Source organism: Bufo bufo, chromosome 5, assembly GCF_905171765.1.
Source record: "Bufo bufo chromosome 5, aBufBuf1.1, whole genome shotgun sequence".
NCBI classification, from domain to species: Eukaryota; Metazoa; Chordata; class Amphibia; order Anura; family Bufonidae; genus Bufo; species Bufo bufo.
This window is the reverse complement of record NC_053393.1, coordinates 98,689,164-98,711,499: the sequence shown is the minus strand read 5'-3', so window position 1 is coordinate 98,711,499 and position 22,336 is coordinate 98,689,164. Positions and strand designations below refer to the sequence as shown.

At 43.6% G+C, this 22,336-nt stretch overlaps 1 protein-coding gene across 1 annotated transcript in view; it reads left to right on the top strand.

Moving 5' to 3' along the window:
- The first annotated feature begins 2,752 nt into the window (after positions 1–2,752).
- Positions 2,753–22,336, top strand: part of PKIA (cAMP-dependent protein kinase inhibitor alpha) — a 99,731-nt gene continuing 80,147 nt past the window's right edge. The window contains exon 1 of the mRNA XM_040433415.1: positions 2,753–2,898. The gene's annotated coding sequence lies outside the window, so the exon portion shown is untranslated. The remainder of the gene's footprint in view (positions 2,899–22,336) is intronic.

The following is a 22,336-nucleotide window of genomic DNA, read 5'->3' as shown; positions in this document are numbered from 1 at the left end:
ATGAGCTAGGCATCCAGCTCCTCCCAGGGGAAGGAGGAGCCGCAGGGTGGAAGGCTACAAGAAACCCAGAAACCAAGATGGCCGCCAGCACATGTCAAACGAAGGAGAGCAGCAAGCAGGTAAGACCATGACACCACTATAACAGTAGTCTGGTTGTGTAGTCTGGACTTTCCACCCATAACAGCAGTCTGGCTGTGTAGTCTGGATCACCCCTATAACAGCAGTATGGCTGTGTAGTCTGAAACTCCCCATAACAGCAGTCTGGTTGTGTAGTGTGGGTCACCCCTATAATAGCAGTCTGGCTGTGTGGTCTGGATCACCCCTATAACATCGTTCCGGTTGTGTAGTCTGGACATCCCTCTATGACAGCAGTCTGGCTGTGTAGACTAGACCTGGCTGTGTAGTCTGGACCACCCCTATAATAGCAGTCCAGCTGCATAGTCTGGACCTTCCCTATAACAGTAGTCTGGCTTTGCATTCTATTCTATACCTTAACTGTAATATGCACCATAATTCACTTGGATGTGTATGTTTACGTCGCTGTTTTGAAAAATACTTCAATAAAAGGCTTGCTTCAAACTATTAAAGAAACAGATTTTTGGACATGTACAGGGTGAGGCAAAAGCATAGACGCAGTCTTTTAACTGGTGTAGCATGCAGAAAATTGACTTCCAGTGTGTGAGAGCAATAATTGGGAGGGAGACTGCATTATTTGGTGAAGGAAATATTTTCAGCCTCCATATTGAAATCCGCCAAATAGAATTCAGCTCAGGGTTTTCATGTGATATATTAGTCTTATCTAGAATTTACTCTGAAACACAATAACACTGTCAGTTTTGACCCATCTTTACTTGTTTAGGGGTTGTGAGGTCATAGTTTCCTACGGTGATTTACATGACGTGTTCAATGTGTCCAGTAAATTCTAGCCAAGATTTGATATATTACATGATCCCTTTTCCCAATGGAAAAACCTGAGCTGAATTATATATGGCAGATTTAAATATGGAGGCTGAAAATGTTTCCTCCACCAAATAATGCAGCCTCCCTCCCAATTATTACTTTCACACATTGGAAGTCAATTTTCTACCGATTATACCAGTTAGAAAGGTGTGTCCAGACCTTTGCCTCACTCTGTATGTCATAGGCGCTTATGCAGCGGAAAATTCTCTTGAAATCAGCTCTGGATCAGTACAGTATATGATATCAGTATCATATTTTTAGCTTGACTAGTGAACACAGTATGGTTTAACATCTTCTTAACAAATCATACAGCTTTGTGGCATTTTATAATTCTGTTTTTGAACCAAATCCAGGAATGGATACAGTAGGATGGAAAAGTATAGTTCATTTTAATATATTTTCCTACATTTTGAATTCACTTTTGCTTTCAGTTAAAAATGGGAATGTGTCATCAGAAATGACCTATTATAGACATGTGGCAATAGGACTGAAATAAACACCTGAATACTGTATTTTTCGCCCTATAAGGCGCACCTAGGTTTTAGAGGAGGGAAATAAGAAAAAAATATTTTTCATTACACATCATGTCAGACCACCAATCAGACCCCCAATATTAATCAGACCTCAGCTCACACCCCCAATCAGATCCACAATGTTAATAAGACCTCAGATCACACCTCAGATCAAAGCGCAATATAAAGAAGACCCCCATGCCTCAGATCTCAGATGAGACCCCCATGCCTCATATCAGTCCTCCATGCCTCATATCAGCCCCAGCCATATGTGATCAGGCACCAGCCATATGTGATCAGCCCCCAGCCATATGTTAATCAGCCCCCAGCCATATGTTAATCAGCCCCCAGCCATATGTTAATCAGCCCCCAGCCATATATAATTCAGCCCCCAGCCATAATTCAGCCCCCAGCCATAATGCAGCAGCCCCCAGCCTCAGATCACAAAAAAAATAAAGCAATTACCATATTTTTCGCCCCATAAGATGCAATTTTTCACCCCAAAGTGGGGGGGAAATGCCCCTTCCTCTTATGGGGCGAATACTAATGAGCGCTTCCATTATGGAAGCGCTCATTAGTACTGGAGGACCAGGAAGCGGTGAAGGCTCTGTACTCACCGCTTCCTGGTCCTCGGCTGTTGGCTGTGAAGGCTGCGTACAGCGTGAGGGCGCTCTGTGACCTCACGCTGTGCATGCCAGTTCACAGCACAGCCGACGGAGGAGAAGGAAGAAGATCGCGGGTGGTGAATAGAGGCGGCGTCCAGGAGCAGGAGAGGTACCGTACTTGTGTCCGTATAGTGTATTTTAATATAAAAGGTTGATTTAAATAATCGGTTATCAGTAATTCGTCACAAAGCTAATTTTTTTTTTTTATTCTGCGAAGGAGCCGAATAGAATTTCGTAATACTTCGCTCATCTCTAGTCATCAGTATTAAAGTCTTGGACAACCCCTTTAAAATCATTCCCTCCCCACCATGGGCCCCTTGACCTAAATAGCTAATTATAGCACTAGAGATCACAAATGCATCTACACTCTTTTTATCCCAGTTTACCGAGCCTTATGTGTAATTCAGTTTATATTGCCTCTATATTCGGTGGCTTGTTTTTATTGATTTTAATCTCAATATATCTGAATGAAAGACGTTTGGATCTCATCGTCCAACGGACACGAAGTCTAACAAAGATAACTGTTCAGTTGTTACCAATAAAGTTAATTGAAAGGGGGGGGCAGTAGACAGGCGTGACAAAAGCGTCCAAAAAAAGAGAGAGAATTGAGCAGCTGTCGTCTGGATGGGAAACACACTGACATTGTCTGCCTGCTAGCATCATCACATAATCAGCCAGCCCTGCAAGCTTAATAACCTCCTCAGTGCTGGAGCCGGCGGCACCGTCAGGCTAACGATTCCTTTATTAGAAGACACGCAAAGGTAAGCTCTGATAATGGGGGCTGCACGGCTTGGAACTTGCATGCATCCCCTCTAGTTCTAGCTGGGGAGCTCTTACAGGGTCTTGCATTGAGACATTCACACTGACCTACCATTGAATGTGTGGTAGGAGGATATTGCCATCATGGAGAAGATTCTCTGCTTCTGTACAAGGCAGCTTGTCAATTATTTAATGCGTTATGCAATCATCGCCGGCCTTTTATTTTATATGAATCATATATCAAACCCGTCTCATCATATACGTCTCGAAGGGGTGCACGCCATGTCTGTTAGAAGATAGCTGGGGTCGCATGTCCTACATGTTTCCGCTCCCCTGCTTACATCCCAGTGATTAATGGCAACAGTGAGGGATTCTCTGGTTTAGTGTCCTCCATAGGGCGCTCGCTATGCAACAAAATCTTGAGACCTCCTGGTAGATGATTAATTATTGAAATCATACAACGACCTCTTTTTTTGTAGCATGTGCACTGGATGGGAAAAAAAATCCTGCTAGCCATTGGTTCATAGGACGGGTACCAAGTAGGCCACGCACTGTTACCAGGCAACAGCATCTGCTGCTCCTAAATTACAGATGAGCATGCACAAAGCAATCCAAAAAATTGTTTTTAATTTATTTAAATTTTTGGGGAAAATGACTAGAGCAAATATTTGTCACTTAAATACTTGATTTAAATTAAACTACCCCCCCCCCCCCCCCCCCCCTTCTCAGTCAGCGACGAGCTGCTGGTAAATTGCTGGGAAATTTTAGGATTTGCTGGGAAAGTGATATATTATTTAGGCTATGTTCATACTATGTTTACAGTGGTTGCATGCCGTATGCGCTGAAAGCGTATCCATAGGCCTCTATTTATCTGACTGAAAGGTTGTCCTTTTGGCCTCCATCGGGCTGGTTCTCCTGTTTGGAATAGTGCAGGCTCAGCTATTCCATGCATAGGCTTCCTTCAAAATGTACCATATAGGGCCTATGAAGGACATTAGTCGATGTGTGCCCTATCCAGTGTAAACCATGACATCTGCCAGAAGTATACGTCAGGAAGTCCTCCTGATGTATATCTCCTGACGTAACCTGTGATAAGGGGGCCAGGCATGGGGCAAAATGAAAAAAAAGTCACCTGTAACGAGCACTTTGGTCCAGCACCAAGCTCCTTTGCCCTCTGGACCAAATGTTTGACGGGCCGTGTACATTCATTGGATGGCAGTGGTCAAGTGCATGTCCTCAGCCATGACCTTTAGACCAAAGCCATAGGTTCTGGTCTTGGAGAACCCCTTTAAAGGGTAATTCCAGCTTCATAATGCCTACTCTGCAGAATTTCATTGATCCACTTAACATCATCCTGACTGAAGCAAGTTGTGGCAGAAGCTATTCACACTTGGTCAGGTCTCAAACAATGCCTGTTGGACAGCTGTTCCCTAAGTTACTAGAATATGTAGGAGGTTAGTTGAATCTCTGTGAGGCACAGCTTGATTTTGTCAGATCTACGATTATAATGAATGTTACGCTACTTGTCATCTACATGTATTTTTTTTATAAAACAGGTTGAGGGAAATTAGGTCACCACTCTAAATAGCAGCAAGTAACCAGAAGTAGTATAGGAGCCATCTGAAGACTTTAAGGAAAATGCACAATTAGTCATATCTTTTATTTCAAAGCCGGATGACAATAAATATGGCTACCATTATAGATCACACAGCTTTCCTGCAGGTCTATCTAGGTATGCAACAATATAGGAGAAAATAATGTATCATTGCCTAACAAGATTAATTTTCCATTCATGTCTCTTGGGACATGAATAGCAAATTAGGTTATTCCTGTAAAAAGCTGGATAGCGCCAAAGGAATTTTTGACATCTTGGCAGAAATACACTTAAAGGGGCTTTCCGGTACTCAGAATAGTCTATCAGATTCAGTATTTGATTGGTGGGGGTCCATTAACTAACATTCCCATCAGTCAGATGTTCTTCGTGGTCCTTCCATCCATTATTTAGTGGACATAGCTGGTTACTGCAGCACTGCTCCCACTGAATGGAATAGGCGAAGCACTGCAGTAACCAACTCCGTCCACGACAAAATGGGAGATGTTACTCAACAAGTGTACCACGGTTTACTCTGATTGAGGCAATAAACTTGACGGTTGCATACAGTACAGTCTCTATACTCCCCATGCTTTTGCCACTAGTAACAGGACACTTTCTATACTCTCCAGGTGTTTGACACTGGCAAAATGAAGGCCTCTATACTCCACAGCAAGATGCCACTGGTAGCAGGACAGTCTATATAGACTCACATAGAACACATGTACCAGGCAGTAGTGATGGACGAACATCAAATGTTCGCGAACCGCAAGTTTGCGGTGGGCCCCATTCACTTTAATAGCAGGCAAAACAGAAAAACCTTCAAGTCATATATGCAGCCACCAAATACTTAGTAGAAGTGTACAAATAGTCCCACAAAATGGACAGTGACATACTAGAGGAGGATCAATGACAAAAATTCCAACAAAAAAGTTTCTTAATCACGAGACATTTTAATGCGTCTTAGGCCTCTTTCACACTTGCGTTGTTGGGATGCGGCGTGCACTTCCGTTGCCGGAGGTGCCCGCCGGATCCGGAAAAACGCAAGTGTACTGAAAGCATTTGAAGACGGAGCCGTCTTCAAAATGCTTTCAGTGTTACTATGGCAGCCAGGACGCTATTAAAGTCCTGGTTGCCATAGTAGGAGCGGGGAGCGGGGGAGCGGTATACTTACAGTCCGTGCGGCTCCCGGGGCGCTCCAGAATGACGTCAGAGCGCCCCATGCGCATGGATGACGTGATCCATGTGATCACGTGATCCATGCGCTTGGGGCGCCCTGACGTCACTCTGGAGCGCCCCGGGAGCCGCACCGACGGTAAGTATACTGCTCCCCCGCTCCCCGCTACACTTTACCATGGCTGCCAGGACTTTAGCGTCCCGGCAGCCATGGTAACCACTCTGAAAAAGCTAAATGTCGGGTCCGGCAATGCGCCGAAACAACGTTTAGCTTAAGGCCGGATCCGGATCAATGCCTTTCAATGGGCATTAATTCCGGATCCGGCCTTGCGGCAAGTCTTCAGGATTTTTGGCCGGAGCAAAAAGCGCGGCATGCTGCGGTATATTCTCCGGCCAAAAAACGTTCCGGAACTGAAGACATCCTGATGCATCCTGAACGGATTTCTCTCCATTCAGAATGCATTAGGATAAAACTGATCAGGATTCTTCCGGCATAGAGCCCCGACGACGGAACTCTATGCCGGAAGACAAGAACGCAGGTGTGAAAGAGCCCTTAGGCTACTTTCCCACTTGTGGCAGAGTAATCCGGCAAGCATGGCATTTGTAAGACTGATCAGGATCCTGATCAGTCTTAAAAATGCCTGATCAGTCAGAAAAATGCATTGAAATGCCAGATCCGTCTTTCCGGTGTCATCCGGCAAAACGGATCCGGCATTTATTTTTTTCACCTTTTTTTCGGTCCGGAAGGAAGGACGTATCCGGCACTAGTACATACCTATGGGTTTTATCTCCGGCCAAAAAACTGAAGACTTGTGATTCGGCATTCAGACAAGTCTTCAGTTTTTTGGCCGGAGATAAAACCGTAGCATGCTGCGGTTTTATCTTTTGCCTGATCAGTCAAAAAGACTGAACTGAAGACATCCTGATGCATCCTGAATGGATTACTCTCCATTCAGAATGCATGGGGATATAACTGATCAGTTCTTTTCCGGCATTGAGCCCTTTTGATGGAACTCTATGCCGGAAAAGAAAAACGCTAGTGTGAAAGTACCCTTAAAGGGAAATTCTCTGAAATGTGCCCTGTTTTTTATTTTAGGCCACAGGAGTACGGGTCTTAAAAATTTGGCATTCACCTGACATAAAAGAAATTCTGATTATGTGGCTCGAGGAAGTACATTATGCAGTCAATGGATAAAAATTTTACTGTAGGCCCTGCTTCAATCAGTTTTTTTGGGCGGTCAACTGGTATATCACACCAGTAGAAATTATTTGTTTCAATGTCGTTTGTCACTATCTGTAGCTGCAGTAACGCAGCAAAACATCAAACCAATGCTGCACTACCTAAATTCACTATATAGAAAGTGTATTATTGGTATATAACACCCCTGCTTTAATCAGTTTTTTGGGGGGGCAACTGGTATATCACACCAGTAGAAATTATTTGTTCCAATAGCTTTTGTCCCTCTATCTAGCTGCAGTATCACAGCAGAACCGCAAACAAATGCTGCACAATACAAATGCACAATTTTTTTTTTTATTTTTTTTTTTAGAATATTTTTATTTTTCCCTTTCATCATATAAAAAATTCAGAAACAAGACATAACAATAAACAATAATACAACAGGACATGCACGAAGATATTTCCTGTATATACACATACAATTGTTACTCGCTTATCCTTAGACATCAGGGATGTATCCCTGTCCTGTTTCTTTTCTCATGTCATACATATGCAAAAAAGCCAATATAACCCCCCCCCTTCCCCTCCCCCCCATGGATGTCTTGATGGTTACCGCAAATAGAAAAAACAAAACCAAAAAAGAAGAGGTTGATTTCATGATCTCATATCAGGGTTTTTTTCCTTTTTCCTCTATTTATTTATGGGTACCGGCATATTCGTATCTACGTACCCTCCCACATAGATTCTTCCATTCTACGATATTTGGTGGTGTGTCCGCCCCCCACTCTCTAGCCACTACAACCCGCGCCAGCATTAATCCTTTGGCCCATTTCATTTCTATTTCTCTATCGAGGCCTATTTTCCTGATATATCCAAGCACCGCTATAGAAATCTCCAGTGGAGCGGAACACCCAGTCGATCTGGTCAGCTCCCGAAAAACCTGACTCCAATAAACCTGCATTAGGGGGCAGTACCAGATCAAGTGGGTGAAATCCGCGTTATCCATCCTGCACTTCCAGCATCTAGCGTCCCTTGTTTTATACATCCTACTCAGCACCCGTGGGGTGATGTAGGTACGATGGACAATAAAGAACTGTATCAATCGAAAATTACTCGATACTGTACTTCTTTTTATACTTTTATAGATACATCTCCAATCTAGAGAGTTAGGTTCCACTTCTAGTGCCCATTTTTGTTCACTGTTAAACTTTATCACTCCCCCTAAACCCCTTTTAATTTTTTTATATATCTGTGATATTGATATTTTGGTCCCCTTATTGAGACAACAAAATTCTACAAATTCTGATTGTTTAGTGATTAAATACTCTTTATTCTCAGTGGTGTCGAATGCGTGTTTTAACCGAAAATATCTAAAACGTGTGAGGGTGTCTAGTTTTATGCTAAGCCCTAGTTCTTCTAGTGTCCTGAGCTTTCCTTTTATCTCAATCTGTGAAATAAACTTAATACCATTTTTTCCCAAAATACATAATCATCTAACTTCTGAAACTCGCCTAAGTTTATATTCCCCCATAGAGGGGTAATCTTTAATGAATAATTTATCCTCAGTATTTTTTAACATTCACCCATATCAAGTGCATCATATTGCTAATAGGGCACTTCTTACCCTTTAATTTCAATATCCCGGCTTCCAAGACACTAAAAATATTGTATTGGAGACCTACAAACTCACCCACTAGATACTGACGTAATCTGTCATCCTCTGTCATTAACCATTGTAGCTGGGATGCGTAATAGTAGCCTCTGAAGCAGGGAACAGACAAACCACCGTCTTCTTCATCGAGCCATAAGTATTTTTGTTTGAGCCTGACCCTTTTTTTCCCCCATATAAGATCATTTATCAATCCTTCCAGTACGTTAAAAAGGTGGTCCCCTATCCAGACAGGACATGAGGATATAACATAAAGGATCTGCGGCAGCAAAATCATCTTAATAATAGCGATGCGATCTGCCTGTCTTATCAGTATTTTTTGCCAGATACTTATTTTATTTTTGACCCTTTTAAGCAGAGGGGCAAAATTCAATTCTATATATTCCTGAATCCTCGCACTAATTTTTATTCCAAGATATTCCAGTGCATCTGTGGGTTTCAATATTTTAACATTAATATCCGTTCTCCTGGTTTCATAGCCAATTGGGAGTAGCACTGATTTCATCCAATTCACCCTAAAGCCAGAAATTTGGCCAAATTGGTTTACAGTTTGCATCAAATATGGAACCGTCGTCGCCCCCCCTTTCAAGAAGAACAAGACATCATCCGCGTATAAACACATTTTATCTGAAGCGCCCCTACTCCCAAACCCCCTGATATTATCATCTGATCGCACCTTACATGCTAACGGTTCGATGAATATGGCAAACAGTAATGGGGAAAGGGGGCACCCCTGCCTAGTTCCCCTTTGCAATGTTATCGATTCAGATGTCTCTCCATTGATTTTGATCCTTACTTTCGGATGTTGGTAAAGTAGTTGCACCCAGCTAATAAATTTTTCCCCCAGGTTTAGCTCACGCATTATATTCCAGAGATATGCCCACTCCACCCTGTCAAACGCTTTTTCTGCGTCCAATGACAGGATGGAGTGGGCGCCCTCTCCACTCATCTGTATATTAAGAAGGGCCCGGCGGATATTCATTTGAGCCTGGCGTTTCGGTATAAACCCCGATTGATCTGGGTGTACTATTCCACCTATCACTTTTTTTAGGCGATTTGCCAACAATTTGGCACATATTTTAAAGTCCGTGTTGAGAAGAGAGATGGGGCGATACGAGTCCACCCTACTCTCGTCCTTCCCCTTTTTCCCTATCAGGGTTATTACAGCCTCTGAGAGGGAGGCAGGGAGTTCACCCCTGTCCATAGATTCATTAAGGACCCGCAAGAACACTGGAAGGATAGCCTCCCCATATCTTCTATATATCTCGAAGGGGAGACCATCCAGCCCGGGGCTAGAGTTACCCTTTATCGATTTCAGAGTGTCACATAATTCCTCCAATTCTATTGGTCCATTCAAGTACTCCCTGTCCTCCTCGGAGAGAGTAGGGAGCGAGGCCCCCTCTAAAAAGAGTTTTATGTCTCCATCGTCCCCCACTCCCTCCGAGGAGTAGAGGTCCCTGTAATATTTAACAAATTCCTGCTCAATTTCTCCCGGGCTGGATGTTATCACCCCATCTCTCCTCTCAACACGCTTAATTCTGCCGTCCCCCCTTTGATTCTGTACAATGGTGGAAAGCAATCTACCTGGTTTCCCAGATTCCCCGAAATATCGGGCCCCCTCGAAAAACACTCTTTGTTGTGCCTTATTCTCCAGATAATTATTTAAGGAGATTTTAGACTCTTCTAACTGAGCCGTCGTCTCAGGGGAATTGTTAACCAGGAGATCCTCCTCTAGTTCAAACCTGCATACGGTAAAGAGACTTCAAACCTGCATACGGTAAAGAGAAACTGAACCAGTTTCATCTGGCTTGCTTTCTGACTCTCTTAAAGGGGTTTTCTGAAACTTTTATACTGATGACCTATCCTCTAGATAGGTAATCACTATCTGATCAGTGGGTTCTGACACCCAGGACTCCCACGGATCAGCTGTCTGAGAAGGCACCAGCACTTGCAGTACAGCCACGGCCTCCTCACAGCTTAGCCTAGGTCATATGACCTCAGGTTCATGGGTCACATGGCCTAGGCGCCTCCTAGACCCATTGAAGTGAATAAGGCTGAGCTGCAATGCCAATCACAGCTGCTGTACAATGTACAGTACAGACCAAAAGTTTGGACACACCTTCTCATTCAAAGAGTTTTCTTTATTTTCATGACTATGAAAATTGTAGCTTCACACTGAAGGCATCAAAACTATGAATTAACACATGTGGAATTATATACATAACAAACAAGTGTCAAACAACTGAAAATATGTAATATTCTAGGTTCTTCAAAGTAGCCACCTTTTGCTTTGATTACTGCTTTGCACACTCTTGGCATTCTCTTGATGAGCTTCAAGAGGTAGTCCCCTGAAATGGTTTTCACTTCACAGGTGTTCCCTGTCAGGTTTAATAAGTGGGATTTCTTGCCTTATAAATGGGGTTGGGACCATCAGTTGCGTTGAGGAGAAGTCAGGTGGATACACAGCTGATAGTCCTACTGAATAGACTGTTAGAATTGGTATTAGGGCAAGAAAAAAGCAGCTAAGTAAAGAAACACTAGTGGCCATCAATACTTTAAGAAATGAAGGTCAGTCAGTCAGCCGAAAAATTGGGAAAACTTTGAAAGTAAGGGCTATTTGACCATGAAGGAGAGTGATGGGGTGCTGCGCCAGATGACCTGGCCTCCACAGTCACCGGACCTGAACCCAATCGAGATGGTTTGGGGTGAGCTGGACCGCAGAGTGAAGGCAAAAGGGCCAACAAGTGCTAAGCATCTCTGGGAACTCCTTCAAGACTGTTGAAAAACCATTTCAGGGGACTACCTCTTGAAGCTCATCAAGAGAATGCCAAGAGTGTGCAAAGCAGTAATCAAAGCAAAAGGTGGCTACTTTGAAGAACCTAGAATATGACATATTTTCAGTTGTTTCACACTTGTTTGTTATGTATATAATTCCATATGTGTTAATTCATAGTTTTGATGCCTTCATAGTCATGAAAATAAAGAAAACTCTTTGAATGAGAAGGTGTGTCCAAACTTTTAGTCTGTACTGTATGTCGCTGTTCTTGGTGAGCTAAGAGAAATTACCATCAGGCAGGGAGCCGATAGCTACAAGGAGTGCTCCAAGGGAACACAGGGTGACGCTTCTTCACTACACTGACGCCAGAGAGGGAGTACACCGTGACACATCATCATCAGGGCCACCACCACTCCCATCCTCTACACTCGGGCGCTCACCGCATTTTCTGCACTTTGGCACTCACTCTCCTCTGAGGCCTCACTTATCTGGCTCTACCTGGATCCTCTTCTGCTACTTCTAGGCAATGGAGAGGTAAAGTCTAGCGGGTACCTGTGTCATAGTTTTTTCAACTTGCTCTCTCTTTCTAATAAAGACAAAAAGACTCAAACTAAAAATACCAAGGGCATGTACGTATGTATAATATAACCTACAAATATGTTTCCAAAAAGAACAAAAGTAGTACGCCCAAATGTGTAAATAAACTAATATCAATTTATTAAACAAAATCAAAAATACATAATAAAACGGTACAAAGTTATAGCAACATCAGAAATAGGTGACAATAACCTAATGTTGTACTGAATCACTGGCCACAGGCCTTACAACCCCTGAAAAGAATATATAACATGTCCAAAAAGGATCACGGGGAGACCCGGTTGTAGTAGACATAATATGTATGCATTGGATAGCCTATGTCAAATATATAATAAGTCAAGAGGGGGATGTCCCAATCATCTTCAAGTAACAAGTAAAGGCTATAAAATAATGTCACATCAAATACTACCACCTACAAGATCCACCTGTAGACATGATTAGGGGAAGGAGACCAAAAAGTGTCCAGACAAACGCCTCGATGCGTGTTTTGCTTGCTCAGCTTCGTCAGGAGGTCCTCTCTTTCTAATGCTCACTATCTCTTCACTCTGCAGCCATGTGCTGCCCTTCCTAACATCTTCACAGGCTCTTTAGGGAGGTCTGTAGGAAGGTCTCTCATCGCTGTTCCTGACGTGGTGGTCAGTTGCTTATAATGGTATGTCAGTCCCATCCATGTCGTGGATGTCAAAAAGCTTGCCCTGGGCTACACATGCCCTAGTTATTCAAAACAAAAAACAATTAATATGGCAGCTGAAAAATAAGTTCTGGCATCGACCTCTTGCTAACAAGCTTGGAGGCAACGCTAAGTAATATGCAATCTATGGAGGGAATGTGACTGGTATAATATGTACTGAGAATATCTGCAAAAGGTTAATAAAATAAAACTTGTATTTGTCTTTTTGCTACAAAAAAATAAGTAGGTTAATAGGTTAAAGAAGATTCTGAAGTGGTAGCCATCCATGTGCAATTCGATTAACAGGAGGGCAAAAACACAAGTGTCTTTTAGAAGATCTGGGAGAGTTGACAGTTCATTCATGTGCTAGATTCTTACCTAATGTTCTTATCAGAGAGATTTGGTTCATTTTGATTAGAAACAGATTATATAGCTTGTGACTGCGTTCTGTTTAGATGGGATCCTCATTTCCTAAGTGTCCCTGCTTCTCACATTCCTGGTCAGTTGCAGCCCTTTTAGACAAATATATCTAAGAAGGCTTCATGTATATGATATCCATTTTGCGGTCTGCAAACCACAGATCCGTGAAAAGCAGACACAGGCGGTGTGCATGCTGCATTTTTCTCACTCCCTTCACTAGAACTGCCTATTCTTGTCAGCCAAATGGACAAGAATAGGACATGTTCTATAATTTGTGGCTGTGGACAGCACACATATGACATCTGGGTGCTGTCTACATTTTTTGCAGACCCATAGAAATAAATGGGTCCATGTGCGATCAGACGCGGACCAAAACCACAGTTGTGTACAGAGGCGTAGATAAGGGGGGGATAGGGGGGTTCAAACCCCCCCCAGAGGTAACTATGACACAAAGAAGACACATACTGTGTAGACAGTGTATTCAGCGCTGTCCACCCCCACTGCTCCTGTGCTCCGCCTCCGTGACTCCGTCTCCCGGCGGCCGGCCACGTAACGTCACACGCCTGCTCCGCCTTCATTAATAAAGTGGGAGGAGCATGCGCCTGCGGCGTGACGTAGTGAGTGACGTCACGTTACGCTGCCGCCGGCCGCATAGTTTTAGTGTTTGAAGAGTGGGAGCCAGCCTGCCTGCCCGCTCACTCGCCCAGACCCAGTGCCCAACTGCCCATGCCCTTATGCCCAGGCAGTGAATGGATGGTGAAAAACTGATGTAATTGTGATTGTGAATACTATCTGGAGTCCTGACTCCTGACAGTCCCAGTCCCAGTAAGTTAGTGAAGTTAGTGGATGCTGCAGCATGTGACTGTGTGACTGTGGACTCAGTCTGGAGTGTAAGTGACTAAGTAAGCTACTTGTGCAAAGTATATGTACTACTACAGTACTACTATCTAATAATCTATCACTAATAGTGATAGATTATTAGATAGTAGTACTGTAGTAGTACATATACTTTCCACATCATGTGGAATGGATGCTGCAGCATTTGTGACTGTGGAGTGACAGGCCAGCTATGGCAGGCAGGACACATCACATGCTAGCTAAGCTTACTCTTGTAATTAATTTCCATAAGAAATTGCGTTTGTTTCTTTATTGTTGAGGAGAGAGTGTAAGAGACTAGAAAAATGTAATCAAAGCCCCCCCTCCCAAAGGCTACAGTGTAAATTCATATTTTTTGTCCAGCCCCCAGACCCTTATGAATTAACTTCTATGAGGGAACTGGCAAGTGATGTGGATGCATGTGTGACGGTGGAGTGACAGTCTATGGCATGACACATCACATGCCTGCCTGCTCTTGGAATTTTTGCATATTGGTTTTTGAAGCATACATTCATAAAGCGCCGGTTTATCATCAGGCCTCATGACTACTCAGTGAGGTGTGCATTCACTTTAACCCATTAGAAAGCTGCTGTGATGGGGCAGGTCATGGGCAATGAGGCATTTGCACACCTCACTAAGTCCATGAGGCCTGATTCAAAACCTCTTTATGAACGCAGCGCTTCAGAAACCAATATGCAAGAGAGCAAGCATGTGATGTCATCATGCCATAGACTGTCACTACACATGCATCCATCACCTATGTTGCTTGCACTTTGTTAGGATTGCCAATTTATTGCGCCCAAATTGTGTTTAAAAATACAAGTAGACCATTTTTTTGTTCTGTTAGGAACCACAATGAAGCCAGCAACAGGAAAAAGAACAAAGCAGGCTCAGATTAATTCATTTTTTGGGCCCACTTTCGTTTATTTTAAATGAAGACTTTTGTTTGGTGTCTGCTGCATATTTTTACTATTTTTTGAAAATACTCAATGAAAATGTGCAGTGGGTAGGTACCAATTACAAGTCTTTTTAAAACATGTTTTTTCCATATGGTGTCAAAAAACTAAATCGGTATTGCTCAAGGTAAAGGATTGGTTTAGGAATGATATGGCTGGTATATATTTTTCAAACCCTGGTGTGTCTGCTAGATAAAGTCTTATAATTTGAGAAAGCTGAACCCCCACCAGGAAAATCTTTTATCTACGGCCCTGGTTGTGTACATGAGGCCTTATACTGATATCAGAACAGCACTGATTGCCTTGAAGGGGTTATCCCATGATTAATGTGAAAAATAAAAAATCAGACATCACATAGTACATGAGAATCTCTTTCTAACAAAGCTAGAACCAGCCCTGTACCTTACATGGATCCACAGATCTCCCCATTTATTGCTCAAGCTGGCAGCTCAAGAGGAGTGTCCTTTCTGCTGCAGCTCTCTTCCTATCAGTTAGGCAGTGGAAGTATGAAACTGAGCATGTGCGACCATCTCAGTAAGCCGGGTAAAGAAATAAGAAAGAAAAACAAACAGCAGGTGGCGCTATACAGAGACATTTTATTGAATAACTAGTGCTGTGCTAGGTATCCTGTGAGGAGGCCACAGAGCTCACCAAAGCGCCGCCATCTCTTCAAACAGCTGATAGACAGAGCTATCGGGAGTCAGACTCTAACCGATCAGACATATTGAATTCCTGGAAAACCCCTTTAAAGCGTTTGCCAGCAGCAATGCCAAGTGCCTGGATTCTATATAGAAATACAAAGAGCCCCTACTGGTCTGTATGCCAGTCCCTAAGGGACTGGGCATATTGCCTCAATGAAGCAGTATATCCTCCCCTTAGATGAAATGCTGTTAGGAAAGAATCAGGCACATTTATTTAAGACACTGGTCTTAATAAAGCCCTGCGCTGGCGGAGGATCCACCACAGTTATGTAGAGGCGCAGGCCTCTCCATATCTTCGGCGCATCCAGCGTCAGTTCTAATTATAAGACAGCTTCCTTGCTGATTTACATTTAAACCATTTTCTACACCTAAAACAGGCGTAGAAAATGTTAAATGAGACGGGCTGACGGCCTGTCCTCTTCCCCGTCCGCGCCCACAGGAATAATTTATATTTTTATGTAGAGGCACAACACTCGTGATTGTGGTATATAAGCATAATGGGTACAGTTTCCTTCATAGATGCACAAGCTTGACGGTTCCTCTCACACTTGCTGGGTAAATACACAGTAGAACAGCAGGACAGTTCAGAAAAGTCTACAATCTCTATTGGTCAAGTTGCACCCAAGGCTCGCAGCTCTTGCTCAAATCAGGCTACGTCCTACGCAGCATGTCCCACCTAGGTGTTGTTCCTGGAGTTCCACCAGGTTCTTGTACATTAAGCCTTTGCCATAATCTCATTCACCATTTTCACCAATATAAATAACATTACATTTCTTATAATTACAGATACCCCAGGTCTGAGGTATTGTACCTGCATCTGATGCCAATCTGGTATAAGTTTCTCACTACTGTGGCCACCAGTAGTTACAGTATGTTCCCTTGCTTCCTCTACTCGCAGCACACTCTCTCATAGTCTGAGTCTCTTCTGGACCTATGGGTAGTGTAAGGGATCGCTCTCTCTCAGGGGTCAGCAATGACAAACTTCTCATCAAACAGGGGGTTTTCAAGCTCAAACGGTGCTTTATTTGTCACACAGCACATCACATTTCCAAGTTTGGCATCACTCGGCACCACCTCAAAATGTGTTACATTAACACAAAACAACAAATGCTTACCCGGCTAGGCGCTCACTATACAGAGGTCTCCCTAACTCACCTCTAAGATGCAGTTCAAACTGTGGTATTCAGCTTCGGTCCGACAGCCTCCTAGCTGTGACCAGTGCAACTGACCAGTCCTCGTGGTAGAAGCAGCGAAATACCTTGGGGGGATATGATCCAGCAATCCTCCTGACTCTGACCGTGCGACTCCTCTCTTCTCCAGGCGTCGCTGGGTCCCCCCAAACTCAGACTTTCTCAGCCTTGTAGACCCCAGCGCTCCTGGCTAGAGCCACACAGACCCATCATGATCCTGAATACAGGTGAATCTCTGTGGGAATAGAGATGATGAGGAGACATAAGAGGAGGGTAGGGGTAATGAGCTGCAGCACTTGTATGCAGTCTTCATATCACCACAGTCTGTCCTGTCCATCCTCTCTGTACTTCATGTCTCCTCATGAACTAAATTCCCCAGAGATTCAGCTAAAGTTCTTATCATCTGTATTCAGGATCATAATCCCTGACAAGTAGAGAGGAGGATGAGGCACCTCTTTACCTCAGTGTTGTAAAGTAACTTTTCCTCATGTGTGATCAGGACAGGTTTTGTGTGAACTAATGGGGGAGCGGCCATTTTGTTTCCCCTGATGATCCTCCATCCTCTGCAGCTTTCTTTCAAACGCTGCGTGACCCTCCGGAAGCCTTCTAACTGCAGACGTTGCCTTACACTCTCTCTCTTAGAATGTCTGCAGTACACCAGACCTGGGGGTATCTGCTAACGCTGTATATTGTTACATCGTGCGGCCCCATAGAAATTAATGGGTCCGCTATTCCGTTCCGCAAAATGCGGAACGAAATTGCGAACGTGTGAGTGGAGCCTAATATCGATGACCTATTTTTAGGATAGGTCATCAATATCTGAATGGCAGGGGTCCGACACCTGGCACCATCGCCGATCAGCTTTAAAGGGATTCTGTCACCAGGATTAACAATATGTAGATATTTATATGTGCCCATTAGTCTTCATGCAGTGTTTACAATGATCCCTCTGTTTATGCTCTGTGTGCCTTATATTCTTATAAAAAGCGATCTTATTCATATGTAAATCATGTCTGTCAGGAGCCCAAGGGGTTGCCCCACGATCTCCTGGAGCCCAGCACCGCCCATCGATCCGGAGCCCAGCACCGCCCATCGATCCGGAGCCCAGCACCGCCTACTACTTAATTTATTCACTGCACTATCCTCACGTCATGTAATCTATGCTCCGTAGTCTCGCGCAGGCGCAGTGGACACTGTAGTCTGCGCCCATGCGGACTACTGGCACCTGCTTCAACTTGTCCACTGCGCATGCACCGGCTCCCTGCGCTCCCCGATCAGACCGGAAAATACTTTCTTTCTCTGCGCAAGTCGTCAAAATTGTCAAAGGAGCGATTGCTGCCAGAAGATTCCTCCGCCTAGGACCGACTTGCCCAGAGAAAGAGTCTTTTCCGGGCCGATCGGGGTGCGCAGGGAGCCGGTGCATGCGCAGTGCTGGGCTCCGGATCGATGGGCGGTGCTGGGCTCCAGGAGATGGTGGGACAACCCCTTGGGCTCCTGACAGAGGTGATTTACATATGAATAAGATCGCTTTTTATAAGAATATAAGGCACACAGAGCATAAACAGAAGGATCATTGTAAACACTGCATGAAGACTAATGGGCACATATAAATATCTACATATCGTTAATCCTGGTGGCAGAATCCCTTTAAGAAGAGGAGGTGACACACTTCATGCAAGCACTGCTTCCTCGTCATTACACTATTTCTCATCTTCAGTGGAACGGCGTTGTAGTGTAATTACAAATACTTGCCCCAATCACTTGAATGGAGCGGGTACTTGTATTACGCTGCACTTCTGAGACAAAGTAATAAAGAGGAAGTGATGCTTGCTTGGAGTGCCGCCTCCAATTGAAACAGCTGATCGGCGGTGGTGCCGCGTGTCGGACCTCGCCGATCTGATATTGATGAGCTATCCTGACAATAGGCCATCAATATTAATGACTGGACAACCCCTTTAAGATCAGGTGTTTTTTTAAGACTTCTGAACAGTAAATATATTCCTTCTTCAGATAGTGCTGCACAGTTAAGCAGGTTGGCCATGAATGTAATGTGGACATGAATGGTGGTCAGACTTCAAAAATCAGTAGGTAAAGGAGCAGATATCATAAAAAAACCAAAGATTAAAGGGTCCCTAAGGGTCGCTAGAACGAGGAAGGAGAAGCACTTGCATATCACGCTCTCTCCTTTCTTAATGAGATGGGCTCCATAGAAGTCTAAGGGCCCATCTCAATTCCATCCTCTGCAATGAGGAGAAAGAGCGTGATATGCGCACTCTTCTCTCCCCTCGTTCGGAGAGGGTCTAAGCCAGGCATGCTCAACCTGCGGCCCTCCAGCTGTTGTAAAACTACAACTCCCACAATGCCCTGCAGTAGGCTGCTGGGAGTTGTAGTTTTGCAACAGCTGGAGGGCCGCAGGTTTAGCATGCCTGGTCTAAGCACTCAGACCTACACTGATCTAAAATTTTGATATGTCTCTAGGACATCAAAAGATTTTGGAAAAGTTAGTGAAGTTTTCTGGGTGATCATCATCTTTGCCCCATCTTGCTCAACTCCCCCCAACAGACCTATATATCACGATCAATGGCTGTACACTCTCCCCGGTCAACCAAGTCCGCTGCATTGGAGTGACCTTGGATTCTGCCCTCTCCTTCCGACCACACATCCTACCCTTTCCACCACCTGCATTTCCTCAACTTTAAGTCTGCGAGAATGCTTATACATGGCCTCATCATCTCCCGCCTAGACTACTGAAACATCCTCCTCTGTGGTCTTCCATCTAGCACTCTCGCACCCCTACAATCTATCCTCAACTCTGCTGCCCGACTAATTCACCTCTTACCCCGTTACTCCTCTGCCTCTCCCCTCTGCCAATCCCTTCACTGGCACCCCATTGCCCAGTGAATTCAGTTCAAAATACTAAAAAATACATACAAGGCTGTCCATAACCTGTCCCCTCCCTGCAGCTCTGAGCTACTTTCCCGATACATCCCCACACGCAATCTACAAACCTCACAAGACCTCCTTCTCTCCTCTCCTCTTATCACCTCTTCCCACAATCTCCTCCAAGATTACCCCAGCATATCAGACTCTCACCTACAGTGGAATCCTTAAAAAGAAACCTAAAAACCCACCTCTTCAAACAAGCTTACAACCAGTGACCCTGCTGCCTCTATACTGCCATGACCAGCTTTACACTCTCCTACTGTGTCCTTCTGTCATACCCAGGGCCGGCAACCCAGGGCCCTGATCCTCTAAAGGGCCCCCTGCTTCAGTCCCCCAGATGGCAGAAGGTTGAACAGTCAGTTAGGAGTTCCTGCTCTAACTCCGTATATGGATGTGTCCATATATGGAATCAGTGTTATAAACAAGAAAGGGGTATTCCCAAGCAGGGTCATTATGCTTGGGGACACCATGTGTATATACACTCACCTAAAGAATTATTAGGAACACCTGTTCTATTTCTCATTAATGCAATTATCTAGTCAACCAATCACATGGCAGTTGCTTCAATGCATTTAGGGGTGTGGTCCTGGTCAAGACAATCTCCTGAACTCCAAGCTGAATGTCAGAATGGGAAGGAAAGGTGATTTACGCAATTTTGAGCGTGGCATGGTTGTTGGTGCCAGACGGGCCGGTCTGAGTATTTCACAATCTGGACTTTTGAAGACTGGAAAAATGTTGCCTGGTCTGATGAGCCTCAATTTCTTTTGAGACATTCAAATGGTAGAGTCCGAATTTGGCGTAAACAGAATGAGAACATGTATCCATCCTCTGATGGCTACTTCCAGCAGGATAATGCACCATGTCACAAAGCTCGAATCATTTCAAATTGGTTTCTTGAACATGACAATGAGTTCACTGTACTAAAATGGCCCCCACAGTCACCAGATCTCAACCCAATAGATTATCTTTGGGATGTGGTGGAACGGGAGCTTCGTGCCCTGTATGTGCATCCCTCAAATCTCCATCAACTGCAAGATGCTATCCTATCAATATGGGCCAACATTTCTAAAGAATACTATTAGCACCTTGTTGAATCAATGCCACGCAGAATTAAGGCAGTTCTGAAGGCAAAAGGGGGCCCAACACCGTATTAGTATGGTGTTCCTAATAATTCTTTAGGTGAGCGTAAATCTAACTTAGACTCTATTTTTGAAACGTTTCTGTGGGGATTCAAACTCACAACCATCTACATTAAAGGCAAGAACCTTAACCAATGGGCTATAGAGCTCAATGCTATGTTATTCCTGAAAAACCTCATAGAAGTTTCTCTTGTATAATACAAGAGAAACTTCTATACGTTTTTTCAACAATGATTTAGCCTTGAGCTCTATAGCCCAGTGGTTAAGGTTTTTGCATCTAATGAAGAAGTTTGTGTGTTTGAATCCCCACAGAAACATTTTAAAAATAGAGAATAAATAAAACTTAAATAAACAGGGTGTCCCCAACAGTGAAAAATTTGATTTTATTGAGAGAAAAAAATGGAGCAAAAAGTAAAATATGATCAAATAACACCCATATTAACCCACACCAACCTTTTTAACTTGTGTAACCAGTATTTTTTGTTGTGAAAGGTGGCAACCCTAACATCTCAGGACCTCTATAGGCCCACTCACTGCAGCAAGCTGAACCTCATCAGGACTCACTTCGTAAAAAATGATCATTGCGATATTATGACCCTCTTAACTTTTTTATATTTATGTCTACGGAGATGTGTGGGGGCTAATTTTTTGCTGGACGTTCTGTCATTTTTGACAATACCATTTTGGGGTGTGTATGACTTGATCACTTTTTATTCAATTTTCTTCGGAGATAAAGTGATGAAACAAATGCAAATCAGCCTTTTTTTAAAAAAAATTCTGTTACACCATTCACCATATGGGCTACCTTTTTAAAAATATTTTAAGAGTATGGGCGTTTTCGCATGCGGCGATGCCCATAATGCAATTTTTTGGGGTTTCTTTTTGTTTTGGGGAATGGGGTGATTTTAATTAGAATTTTTTTTTTATATATATTTTCAAAACTATATATTTATTTATTTTTTTTACTTTTTGTTAAGTCCCCCAAATGGACCACAACTTACAATCATCAGATGTAAATTGCTCCATTATTCCGTATAGAAATAACTATATCACAGTTCAGTGCTGCCATCTAGTGGCCTGAACTGGGATATACTAACAATGAGCCTGGAAGCCTAGTACAATTCTTTGGTTATTGAGATCTGCACACCTTCTTAAAGGTGGGTGCTCACAGAGGGATAAGTTTATCTGAGAGAAATTCAACAGCATACCAATTTGACTGATATTACAGTGTAGTTTTATTCATTCTTTTTTGAACACTTTGTGTCACATTACATCCAATATTATTTCAAGGCATAGCATGCGATTATGTACAGTTGTCCCGACGTTTCGGTCACTAATGACCTTTATCAGGGGATCTGCAATCCATGCACCTGGGAGAGAAGGGATGTGGAAGCCTAGTACAGGCTGTGGCTTATTTATAGAACAGGGTGCTTTCCCCAATCTCCACTGAGGGAAAGCGTGCCTGAAGAGGAATCTTACGCTTCCGGTTTTTAACACTCTCAGATGCCGTGAGTGAGGAAAAACTCACTGCTGTGAGGGGAGGGTGTGGCAGTCGC